The following is a 13,513-nucleotide window of genomic DNA, read 5'->3' as shown; positions in this document are numbered from 1 at the left end:
AGATTTCCCCTACTATGTGAAGCGAGCAGTCTACTTATCTGTTGCATATTAAGATTTCCCCTACTATGTGAAACAAGCAGTCTACTCATCTGTTGCATATTAAGATTTCCCCTACTATGTGAAGCGAGCATTCTACTTATCTGTTGCATATTAAGATTTCCCCTATTATGTGAAGCAAGCTGTCTATCTATCTGTCCTAGCCCACTGTAAATATACTACTGATATGCTGGGTGTTAAAAATTTCTACTGATGTAACTTGTGGGCACCCTTCTCATTTTAATCCCGCTGCTTAACCTGGAATGGGATTAATAATTTACTAACTTTACATACCTCTGGGTACTATAGAAACGTTATACCAGGCAGGGTGTAAGTTTTTAATCTCCCATAAAGTGGTTTGAGGGGGTTGGAGTGTGTGGCGGCCCATCTCACAGGTTTATCTCTACGGGCTGCATGTTTGTATCCGTACTGCTTAATGTTATAGCTATAATTTTCTTAATATTTCCATGGAAGCTAGAATAGGTCCCCTTCCCCTCAGGGCATAATAGGTCCAATCTAGTCTATTCAGCCACTTTACTGGTGCTTTCAGATCAAACATTCACTAGGGTCCAAAAGTGGCCTGTTTTCCCCCCTCCCCCCCCCCTAAGTTTCTCGTTAGTATGTTACTTATTATTATACAATGCACCTAGGGTCCAAAAGTGGCCCTTTTTTTTTTTGTTATTTTCATATGTTTCATATATATATATTAATAATGTCAGCCCAAGAGTGGCTATGGATCAACTCACCTCCATTGATTGTTATTATTTTATTATGGTCCAAGAGTGACCTATTACTTACAGAGGAGGTTTATATATGTGAAAAAATGAGGTTATTGCTATTTCTTGCCTGCTTAATTTTTGAAATTATATGTATCTAAGACACATTATTATACCACTGTGAACTTTATATTAAGGTCTGTAATTTTTAAGCTCTGGCAATTTTGCTTGCAATGTTTATGTTTCTATTTGCCTCAATAAAAATATTTAAAAAAAAAAAAAAAAAAAAAAAAAGTTAGAGGGTTACCTTAAGAAAATGTTTGTTCAACAAGATTTTATATTGCAACCCCTTGCATGCATTGCGCCGATCACGGCTGCAGCGGCATTCTGGATTGAGTCTCTGGAAGAGAACATTGGTTCAGCTACTCTGGACGACATTACGGACAGGCTTAGAGTCCTTAAACTAGCTAATTCATTCATTTCGGAGGCCGTAGTACATCTTACTAAACTTACGGCGAAGAATTCAGGATTCGCCATTCAGGCACGCAGGGCGCTGTGGCTAAAATCCTGGTCAGCTGATGTTACTTCTAAGTCTAAATTGCTTAATATACCTTTCAAAGGGCAGACCTTATTCGGGCCCGGGTTGAAAGAAATTATCGCTGACATTACAGGAGGTAAAGGCCATGCCCTGCCTCAGGACAAAGCCAAAGCCAAGACTAGACAGTCTAATTTTCGTTCCTTTCGTAATTTCAAAGCAGGAGCAGCATCAACTTCCTCTGCACCAAAACAGGAAGGAGCTGTTGCTCGCTACAGACAAGGCTGGAAACCTAACCAGTCCTGGAACAAGGGCAAGCAGACTAGGAAACCTGCTGCTGCCCCTAAAACAGCATGAATTGAGGGCCCCCGATCCGGGATCGGATCTAGTGGGGGGCAGACTTTCTCTCTTCGCCCAGGCTTGGGCAAGAGATGTTCAGGATCCCTGGGCGCTAGAGATAATATCTCAGGGATACCTTCTGGACTTCAAATACTCTCCTCCAAGAGAGAGATTTCATCTGTCAAGATTGTCAACAATCCAGACAAAGAAAGAGGCGTTTCTACGCTGCGTACAAGAGCTCTTGTTAATGGGAGTAATCCATCCAGTTCCACGATCGGAACAGGGACAGGGGTTTTACTCAAATCTGTTTGTGGTTCCCAAAAAAGAGGGAACTTTCAGACCAATCCTGGACTTAAAGATCCTAAACAAATTCCTAAGAGTTCCATCGTTCAAGATGGAGACTATTCGGACAATTTTACCTATGATCCAAGAGGGTCAGTACATGACCACAGTAGATTTAAAAGATGCTTACCTTCACATACCGATTCACAAAGATCATTATCGGTACCTAAGGTTTGCCTTCTTAGACAGGCATTACCAGTTTGTGGCTCTTCCATTCAGATTGGCTACAGCTCCAAGAATCTTCACAAAGGTTCTGGGTGCTCTTCTGGCGGTACTAAGACCGCGGGGAATCTCGGTAGCTCCATACCTAGACGACATTCTGATACAAGCTTCAAGCTTTCAAACTGCCAAGTCTCATACAGAGTTAGTGCTGGCATTTCTAAGGTCACATGGATGGAAGGTGAACGAAAAGAAAAGTTCACTCGTTCCACTCACAAGAGTTCCCTTCCTGGGGACTCTTATAGATTCTGTAGAAATGAAGATTTACCTGACAGAGGACAGGCTAACAAGACTTCAAAGTGCTTGCCGCACCCTTCATTCCATTCAACACCCGTCAGTGGCTCAATGCATGGAGGTAATCGGCTTAATGGTAGCGGCAATGGACATAGTACCCTTTGCACGCTTACACCTCAGACCACTGCAACTGTGCATGCTAAGTCAGTGGAATGGGGATTACTCAGACTTATCCCCTTCTCTGAATCTGGATCAAGAGACCAGAAATTCTCTTCTATGGTGGCTTTCTCGGCCACATCTGTCCAGGGGGATGCCATTCAGCAGACCAGACTGGACAATTGTAACAACAGACGCCAGCCTTCTAGGTTGGGGTGCCGTCTGGAATTCTCTGAAGGCTCAGGGACAATGGAGTCAGGAGGAGAGTCTCCTGCCAATAAACATTCTGGAATTGAGAGCAGTTCTCAATGCCCTCCTGGCTTGGCCCCAGTTGACAACTCGGGGGTTCATCAGGTTTCAGTCGGACAACATCACGACTGTAGCTTACATCAACCATCAGGGAGGGACAAGAAGCTCCCTAGCTATGATGGAAGTATCAAAGATAATGCGCTGGGCAGAGTCTCACTCTTGCCACCTGTCAGCAATCCACATCCCGGGAGTGGAGAACTGGGAGGCGGATTTCTTAAGTCGTCAGACTTTTCATCCGGGGGAGTGGGAACTTCATCCGGAGGTCTTTGCCCAAATACTTCGACGTTGGGGCAAACCAGAGATAGATCTCATGGCGTCTCGACAGAACGCCAAGCTTCCTCGTTACGGGTCCAGATCCAGGGATCCAGGAGCAGTCCTGATAGATGCTCTGACAGCACCTTGGGACTTCAGGATGGCTTACGTGTTTCCACCCTTCCCGTTGCTTCCTCGATTGATTGCCAGAATCAAACAAGAGAGAGCATCAGTGATTCTAATAGCACCTGCGTGGCCACGCAGGACTTGGTATGCAGACCTGGTGGACATGTCATCCTGTCCACCTTGGTCTCTACCTCTGAAACAGGACCTTCTGATACAGGGTCCCTTCAAACATCAAAATCTAACTTCTCTGAAGCTGACTGCTTGGAAATTGAACGCTTGATTTTATCAAGACGTGGATTTTCTGAGTCAGTTATTGATACCTTAATACAGGCTAGGAAACCTGTTACCAGAAAGATTTACCATAAGATATGGCGTAAATACCTATATTGGTGTGAATCCAAAGGTTACTCTTGGAGTAAGGTTAGGATTCCTAGGATATTGTCTTTTCTACAAGAAGGTTTAGAAAAGGGTTTATCTGCTAGTTCATTAAAGGGACAGATCTCAGCTCTGTCCATTCTGTTACACAAACGTCTGTCAGAAGTTCCTGACGTCCAGGCTTTTTGTCAGGCTTTGGCCAGAATTAAGCCTGTGTTTAAAACTGTTGCTCCACCATGGAGTTTAAACCTTGTTCTTAATGTTTTACAGGGCGTTCCGTTTGAACCCCTTCATTCCATTGATATAAAGTTGTTATCTTGGAAAGTTCTATTTTTAATGGCTATTTCCTCGGCTTGAAGAGTCTCTGAATTATCAGCCTTACATTGTGATTCTCCTTATTTGATTTTTCATTCGGATAAGGTAGTCCTGCGTACTAAACCTGGGTTCTTACCTAAGGTAGTTACTAACAGGAATATCAATCAAGAGATTGTTGTTCCTTCTTTATGCCCAAATCCTTCTTCAAAGAAGGAACGTCTACTGCACAACCTGGATGTAGTCCGTGCTCTAAAATTTTACTTACAGGCAACTAAGGAATTTCGACAAACGTCTTCTCTGTTTGTCATTTACTCTGGGCAGAGGAGAGGTCAAAAAGCTTCCGCTACCTCTCTTTCTTTTTGGCTTCGTAGCATAATTTGTTTAGCTTATGAGACTGCTGGACAGCAGCCTCCTGAAAGAATTACAGCTCATTCTACTAGAGCTGTGGCTTCCACTTGGGCCTTCAAGAATGAGGCCTCTGTTGAACAGATTTGCAAGGCTGCAACTTGGTCTTCGCTTCATACTTTTTCCAAATTTTACAAATTTGACACTTTTGCTTCATCGGAGGCTATTTTTGGGAGAAAGGTTCTTCAGGCAGTGGTTCCTTCTGTATAAAGAGCCTGCCTATCCCTCCCGTCATCCGTGTACTTTTGCTTTGGTATTGGTATCCCAGAAGTAATGATGACCCGTGGACTGATCACACTTAACAGAAGAAAACATAATTTATGCTTACCTGATAAATTCCTTTCTTCTGTAGTGTGATCAGTCCACGGCCCGCCCTGTTTTTAAGGCAGGTAAATATTTTTTAATTTATACTCCAGTCACCACTTCACCCTTGGCTTTTCCTTTCTCGTTGGTCCTTGGTCGAATGACTGGGAGTGACGTAGAGGGGAGGAGCTATATGCAGCTCTGCTGGGTGAATCCTCTTGCACTTCCTGTTGGGGAGGAGTAATATCCCAGAAGTAATGATGACCCGTGGACTGATCACACTAAAGAAGAAAGGAATTTATCAGGTAAGCATAAATTATGTTTTTATCCTGCAGCCCCTTGCATACATTGCTTCTGTCACTGCTGCTGCGGCGTTCTGGATTGAGTCTCTTGATGAGGCTTTACAGTTAGCGACTCCATTGGATGAATATATTTGACAAGCTTATGCTAGCCAATTCCTTTGTTTTCTGATGCCTTTGTTCATTTGACTAGACTAACGGCTAAGAATTCTGTTTTTTACTATACTGGCGCACAGAGCGCTATGGCTTATATCATGGTCAGCTGCCGTGACTTTAATAAATAAGCTATTTAACTTCCCTTCAAGGGGCAGACCATATCGGGCCTGGTTTGAAGAAGATTATTGCTTATATCACTGGAGGAAAAGGTCATGCCCTTCCTCAGGATAGGTCCAAATCAAGGGCCAAAAAAAAAAAAAGGTCTATTTTTTGCTCAGTCCAAGGCGGTCTGGAGACAATCGGACCTGGAACAAAGATAAGCAGGCCAAGGAGCCTGCTGCTACCTCTAAGGCAGCATGAAGGAACGGACCCCTATCCGGTAACGGATCCTATAGGGGGCAGACTTTCATTCTTCGCCCAGGCGTGGGCAAGAGATGCCCAGGATCCCTAGGCATTGGAATTTATATCCCAGAGATATCTTCTGGATTTCAAAGATTTCCCCCCCAAAAAAGGGGAGATTTTGCATTTCACAATTATCTGCAAACCAGATAAAGAAGGAGGCATTCTTACATTGTGTACGAGATCCATCCAGTTCCAAGAGAGGAACAGGGACAGAGTTTTTACTCAAATCTGTTTGTGGTTCCCAAGGTGAGGAAACCTTCAGACCTATTTTGGATCTAAAGATCTTAAACAAATTCCTCAGAATTCCGTCATTTCAGATGGAAACTATTCGTACCATCTTAACTATGATCCAGGAGAGTCAATAGAGGACTACAATGGATTTGAAGGATGCTTATCCTCACATTGGGATGCATAAAGATCATCTTCGTTTTTTCAGGTTTGCCTTTCTAGACAGGCATTACCAGTTTGTAGCTCTTTCCTTTGGGATATCTACAGCCCCAAGAATCTTTATGGAGGTTCTGGGGTCGCTTTGGCGGTCCTTAGGCCGCGGGGCATAGAAGTGGCCCCTTATTTAGACGACATCCTGATACAGGCGTCAAACATCCAAATTGCCAAGTCTCATACGGACGTAGTACTGGCATTTCTGAGATCACATGGGTGGAAAGTGAACAAGGATAGAGTTCTCTATCCCCAATCTCAAGGGTTTCCCTCCTAGGGACTCTGATAGATTCTGTAAAAATGAAAATTTACCTGACGGAGTCCAGGTTGTCAAAGTTTCTAAATTTCTGCCGTGTTTTTCATCCCATCCGCGCCCTTCGGTGGCTCAGTACATGAATGAAATCGGCTTAATGGTAGCGGCAAGGGACATAGTACCGTTTGCACGTCTAGATTTCAGACCACTGCAACTATGCATGCTCAGTCAGAGGAACGGGGATTACACAGATTTGTTCCCCTGTTTAACCTGGACCAAGAGACCAGAGATTCTCTTCTCTGGTGACTATATCAGGTCCATCTGTCCAAGGGTATGACCTTCCGCAGGTCAGATGGGACAATTGTTACAATAGATGCCAGCCTTTTAGGTTGGGATGCAGTCTGGAACTCCCTGAAGGCTCAGGGATAGTGGACTTAGGAGGAGACCCTCCTTCTAATAAATATTCTGGAACTGGGAGTGATATTCCATGCTCTTCAGACTTGGCTTCAGTTAGCAACTCTGAGGTACATCATACTCAGTCGGACAATATACACGACTGTGGCTTACATCAGCCATCAATGGGGAACAGAAGTTCCCTAGCGATGTTAGAAGTCTTACAATAATTCACTGGACAGAGACTCACTCTTGTCTATCAGCTATCCATATCCCAGGTGTTGAGAACTGGGAGGTGGATTTTCTAAGTCGTCAGACTTTTCTTCCAGGGGAGTGGGATTTCCTCCGGAGGTCAAGACCAAGCAGGAGAGGGCTTTGGTGTTTTTGACAGCGCCTGCGTAGCCACGCAGGACCTGGTATGCAGATCTGGTGGACATGTCATCCTTTCCATCACGGTCTCTGCTTCTGAGACAGGTCCCTCTACCTCAGGGTCCTTTCAACCTTCTAAATAGAATCAATTTGAGATGGACTGCCTGGAGACTGAACGCTTGATGTTATCAAAGCATGGCTTCTCCGAGTCAGCCATTCATACCTTAATACAGACATGAAAGCCTGTCTCTAGGAAAATTGAACATAGATATGGTGTAAATATCTGATTGTTATGAATCCAAGGGTTACTCATGGAGTAAAGTCTGGATTCCCAGGATATTATCTTTTCTCCAAGATGTTTTGGAGGAAAGGGTTGTCAGCTAATTCCTTAAAAGGGACAGATTTTTACTCTGTCTATTTTTTTGCACAAGCGTCTGGCAGGTATTCTAGACGTTCAGGCATTTGGTCAGGCTTTGGTTAGATCCAAGCCTGTGTTTAAAACTGTTGCTCCACCATGGAGCTTAAACCTGGTTCTTAAGGTTCTTCAAGAAGTTCCGTTTGAACCTTTTTTGTTCCATAGATATCAATCTTTATCTTGGAAAGTTCCTTTTGGGTAGCTATTTCCTCGACTCGTAGAGTCTCCAAGTTATCTGTGTTACAATGTGATTCTCCTTATCTGGTCCTTCGTACAGATAAGGTAGTCCTGCGTACCAACCTGGGGTTTTTCCTAAGGTGGTATCTATCAAGAACATCACTCAAGAGATAGTTGTTCCATGCTTGTATCCTACTCCTTCCTCAAAGAAGGAACGTCTATTACACAATATTGGACGTGGTTTGTGCTTGAAAGTTTTACTTACAAGCTACTACAGTTTTCATCAAACGTTCACCTTGTTTGTTGTCTATTCTGGACAGAGGAGAGGTCAAAAGACTTCGGCAGCCTCTCTGTCTTTTTGGTTAAAAAGCATAATTAATTTAGCTTATGAGACTGCTGGACAGCAGCCTCCTGAAGGGATTACAGCTCATTCTACTAGAGCTGTGGTTTTCACTTGGGCCTTTTTTAAATGTGGCTTCTGTTGAACAGATTTACAAGACGGAGTCTTGGTCTGCGCTTCATACTTTTTCAAATTTAACAAATTTGATACCTTGCTTCTTCGGAGGCTATTTTTGGGAGAAAGGGTTTCTTACAGGCAGTGGTAACTTCCGTTTAAGTACCTGCCTTGTCCCTCCCATCATCCGTGTACTTTAGCTTTGGTATTGGTATTCCATAAGTAATGGATGATCCGTGGACTGGATACACTTAACAAGAGAAAACATAATTTATGCTTACCTGATAAATTTATTTCTCTTGTAGTGTATCCAGTCCACGGCCCGCCCTGTCACTTTAAGGCAGGTAATTTTTTCATTTGAACTACAGTCACCACTGCACCCTATGGTTTTTTCCTTTCTCTACATGTTTTCGGTCGAATGACTGAATATGGCAGTTAGGGGAGGAGCTATATGGCAGCTTTGCTGTGGGTGGACTCTTGCAATTTCCTGTTGGGAAGGAGAATATATTCCATAAGTAATGGATGATCTGTGGACTGGATACACTACAAGAGAAATAAATTTATCAGGTAAGCATAAATTATGTTTTTTTCCAACTGGGATAGAGTAATTATGTCTCTTATGCCTGAAAGTCAAATCCAACGCCTTTACAAATTTTGTCACTCCCCCACATTCCTAGAATTGATTCAATCTGACTCCTATCCTTTATTATGGCGACAATCTTTTTATTGATTTTTTTTTCTTCCCTATTGTTTTGTTGTTTTGTTCTGTTGGTCTGTCTTAATTATTTTATATTTGGAAAATCCCAACTTCAATATGAGTCAGAACAAATGATTACAAGTTTTTCGCTTTATGATGGGACTTTGTATTAATTATTTTTTGTTTTCTCTCAATCATTGTATAACAAATTATCATAAACAATTTGATTATGAATATTGTTATTATGTAGATCTTTATTGTTGTTCAAAAATAAATATTTTAAAAAAAATACTTGTGTTTAAATCTTGGTCTTTGGAAGCTTGATGAGGTTTTCTTAAAATATTAACACGTGAATGGATGCACATGTGGCGATCTGGCTGCGCTATGTTGATGATATCCTCCTTTTATGGGAGAGTACAGAGGAGCAGCTTTGTGAGTTTGTTGATGTTCTTAATCATAAAGGAAACAAGTCCGGAGTAACAGTTAGCTCTCATTAAAACAGGAACAAAAATAATAAAAAGCAAAAGGAATACATATGCCCTTAGCACTCAATTAAGCTTACGCGTTTCAGCAATTAAGCCGTACTCATAGCTCACTGTCTCTCCTCTCCTTAAAGGGCTATTTAAAGGAAATTAAAAACATCTGATTCGCTAGGGCATGATTAACTCATTAACTGATTAGTTACTAAATGTATACAATAGTTATATTATCCATGTAATCTATAGCGTATCTTTTGCATCCTGATTTATAAAGTTCCTGTAAAATTTCCAACAAATTGATTACAATGTGTAAACTCTGAAAGACTTCCATTAACAACTCTAAATACATGTTACTTAAAACCCATATATATGAAACTTTAATACATTCCCAAATATTCATTAATCCTAGAAGAATTAATTTTACTCATTTGCTTGATTTTCAGTAGTATTATATTATCCATTTGGGTTGTATAATAATAAGTCTAGTATAGATTTATAGACAGAATATACAGTTTTACAGGCAATATATTGATGATCTGCTCTTGGTGTGGAGAGGGTCTGAGGAAAAGGCCAAAAAGTTTGTAGATTGGTTAAATGTTAACGATAATGGGTTAGAATTCACTTTTGAGTTAAATAAATCCGAAATTGGTCCGACACGGAGTTATAGCAGTACATTATCCCTGACAAGTGGATTTTGCCATGGTCAGCGTTTGCAGTCTCTTGGGAACAACTTACACTGTAGAGCGGATACTGGTCCCCATCACCGCTTACCCCGGAGAAGTCGGCGGCGTCTGATGACATCACAGCACGAGCTGTTGTGAGTGAAGTGGAAGATAGTTTTGAGCGGTTGCGAGTGAGGCTTGTGGGAGCGGTGGACTCCAAGCCATAGTTTTCACGGACTGCAGCTAGTCCAGGAGAGAGGTCTCCCTAAAGGCACTTGCGACACAAGCCGTGAAGAAGGGGTAAGTGGAGGGGCGTACAGCTTTCTTTCAGTAAAAGTAATCCAATTCATCCCTGAGACATGGAACTTGGTTTCTTTTAGCAAATGACTGGGGAATTGTACGTACTTAGGTCGCTACTCTTTGAGTGGCATTTGTTTTGAATTACAATTTATTTTTGACATATCAATCAAGCAATACTGAAATCACCTTTTTGGATCTAAAAATTAGCAAGGCTGGGTCCTCTTTAAGGACAGAGGTTTTCAGGAAGGAAACCACGACTAATAGTCTGCTACATGCATGTAGCCACCACCAGGAGAGTCTTAAAGCTGGTATTCCTGTTGATCAGTTGCTCAGGTTAAAAAGAAATGATTCATCTACTGATAAATTTGAGGAACAGGTCTATAATCTAGCCCCCAGATTTTGCCAAAGAGGATATTCGAATAAATCAGTATATAGGGCTTGCCATTGTGCAAGATGTTTTTGCTCTGATTTACTATAACCTCATAAACAAGTTGTTGACTGGTACACTTAAAGGTATAGTCTAGACAAAATTAAACTTTTGGTCGCATGCGTAAGCCAAGCACTGATGAGCCAGAAGATGAAATGTGAGGTGGCTGGTGCCAGCTATCACACCTTCTATGAGGGAAGCATGACCGTTCCGTATTGCGCAACATGGGCATCCTGCTCCATCCCATTTACCTTTGATGACAACGTAACCTGTTTGACCAAAAATGAATATGGAAGTTGGATGTTCCTTACCAAGCGGGAAAGGGTGGTATTTGAACTATCAGAAGAAGAGACAATTACCTGTGACATCCCTTCCTCCACTGTACATTGTTTAACTAAATAATTTTGTTCAGCCGCAATGACCAGGGGAGACTGTAAGGACTCAAAGGAGGATTATAGCTGGACAATTGTTTTACAGGATGAGAACTTAATATTTGAATTGCAAGAAGGGGTTGGGTTAATTTGTGAAAATCCCAGTACACCTTCCACTTCCCCAAAACTAACAGTGGGGATTCAGGTACACATTTTAGGTTGTAAAACATCCACTGATACACAGGTTCGTGCTGTAATGTTAAACATATCTTACACCGATGGGGAACCAGAGGGACTGACATATGTGTGTAAATATACAGGAAAAGAGTCATCCGAACCTCTTTTAATGTATATCAGGAGACCTGTAATGGATGGGAAATTATTAAAAAAACGACCCAAGGGAAAGAGGGAGCATGCACGGCGCCACTTAGGCTCCCTGCATGCCTCCTCATGGGAACTTGATAATACCTTTGTAAAAACTGCCAAAGATGTGTTTAATGTGACAGATTCTCAGGGACTGTGTTGGGTATGTGGGTTTGTGCCTCACGGGCAGACTAGAGGTTACCCTTATTTAGGTGCCCCTTTAACCATGAGTATGCTTGCCGACATGATTGGGAATAAGACTGTGTGGAATTTTACAGGTGTTAACACACCAGGTAGGAATGACTTGCTGGATATGTTGCATTTAGCTAATAATATGACTATGGGTGCTATTATGTTTCAAAATCTAGATGGAGATATATATAGTACTAACAACCTAACCCAGCTACCCAACATGATAATGTTAATGTACAACATAGGACGGCTAGTTAAAAATAGGACAGGTGTATTCAACATTAAACTGAAATTTTATGACTTCCCATACTTGACATATGCCCAGAAATGGAAGACTAAGTTTGGTGAGCCCAGAGACCTTATTAAAGACTGGTACCAACTTAATAGGGAAACACTAGCAGGTAACACACGGACTAAGGATGGGAGGAAGCGACTGAATAGGATATGTCCTACTTTTGTTAAACTACCAGTGGGATATTATTGGTTGTGTGGTGTTAGGTGTTGTTTTCAGGAGGGGAGTGTCAGTTCAGGACTGGGCATCGGGCACACCATACCAGCTGGAAATTAGTACTTATCTGTTCAGGACGTCCAGGAGAATAGATTTCAGACCACGCAGCTATGATTCCAAAAGCTATTCTGTTTATTGCAAGTTGAAAGGCACTGTTTTATAGCCAAGAGTTACAGCATATAGGTTTAACAAGTGACATATTCATAATTACATCATCTTACATAGTATTTCTATAAGAACAAAGAAACTCATAGAAAATATAATTGGAAGAAAAGGAGTGTTAGGGAGTCATTTCTACAGAAATACCTAACTACAGATAAACAGTAACTGGGCCTCCTAGCCCAGCACAAATCACAGCCGTTTGACATCTTGTAGAGAAAATGCATCCAAGCACATCGTCGGGGTCATTCTCAGGGCTATTATATCTATGCAAGTCTCCCTAACATCAGCATATTTCTTACTACATAATAAACCACTATAATAAAAGATTCATTACACAAGATGGATGCCTAAGACAAAATGGCGGCGAAGAACAAGATGGCGCTAGTCATGCTAACAATAATTCCTAACATACCACTCTTTTATTCTAACAGAATAACATAAAAATAGACAGGCGCAGAAAATTAGTAAAGCCTTTAACAACAGTATAAGCTTAATACTATGGTAACAGGGCTCTATGTGAGAATACTATACAGCAAAATATTCATATGTAGTGGTATAATTTTATAGGCTAATAGGGCACAATTTGTTACTGCACATAGGTGCAGTCCCTCCAATACTCTCCGTTCACCTCCCAGCATCCCCAAACTACTGGTCTATCTGCACAAAGACCCAACCAGCCCCCCATCTACCCCCAAACAATGCTGCATCTCTTATTTCTCTACCTGCATTGCACCCAATATTTCCAACAGTTCCTTTCTCCACAGTAAAGCATGATATGGTAACAGCACAACTGTCTCGAGGCAACTGTCTCGAGGTGGCCTCTGATCATTTTAAGAACAGCCTTTGTCCTCTTAGAGCGCTTCACCTTCCTCAGACACTTTGCTATACTACAGTTCTCCAACAGTTCATTTGCAGTAGGCGTGCTTATCTAGTGTTCTTCCGCAGGGAGATGCTGGAAATCTGATGGTTTGTTCATGGGGTAGACAAGGCAGCCAGTGGATCCCCATGGCAAGCAGACACTCAAGTCATAAGGAGTCTATGAAGGAAACAGAAACAGCACAAGATGAGTACACACCCCAATACAATCACAATTATGTCCAAATAAAACTTCTTTCATCTTTTTTTGTAAGCATCACAATTCCTTTAGCTTAACTCATCCTATGTCATTTAAAACCAAGAAAAAACTTTGTTGATATATAATACAAACTAAATACATTGATACTTTACAGAGAATAATTCACAGCTTCTCTATACAATTTAAATGATACTTCATGAATATTAAGCAAGTGAAAACTGCTAAACTTCATCAAGAGGCTGCATGGCTATACTAAAAC

The sequence above is a fragment of the Bombina bombina genome, chromosome 1 (assembly GCF_027579735.1).
Source record: "Bombina bombina isolate aBomBom1 chromosome 1, aBomBom1.pri, whole genome shotgun sequence".
NCBI classification, from domain to species: Eukaryota; Metazoa; Chordata; class Amphibia; order Anura; family Bombinatoridae; genus Bombina; species Bombina bombina.
This window is presented reverse-complemented; position numbering follows the sequence as displayed.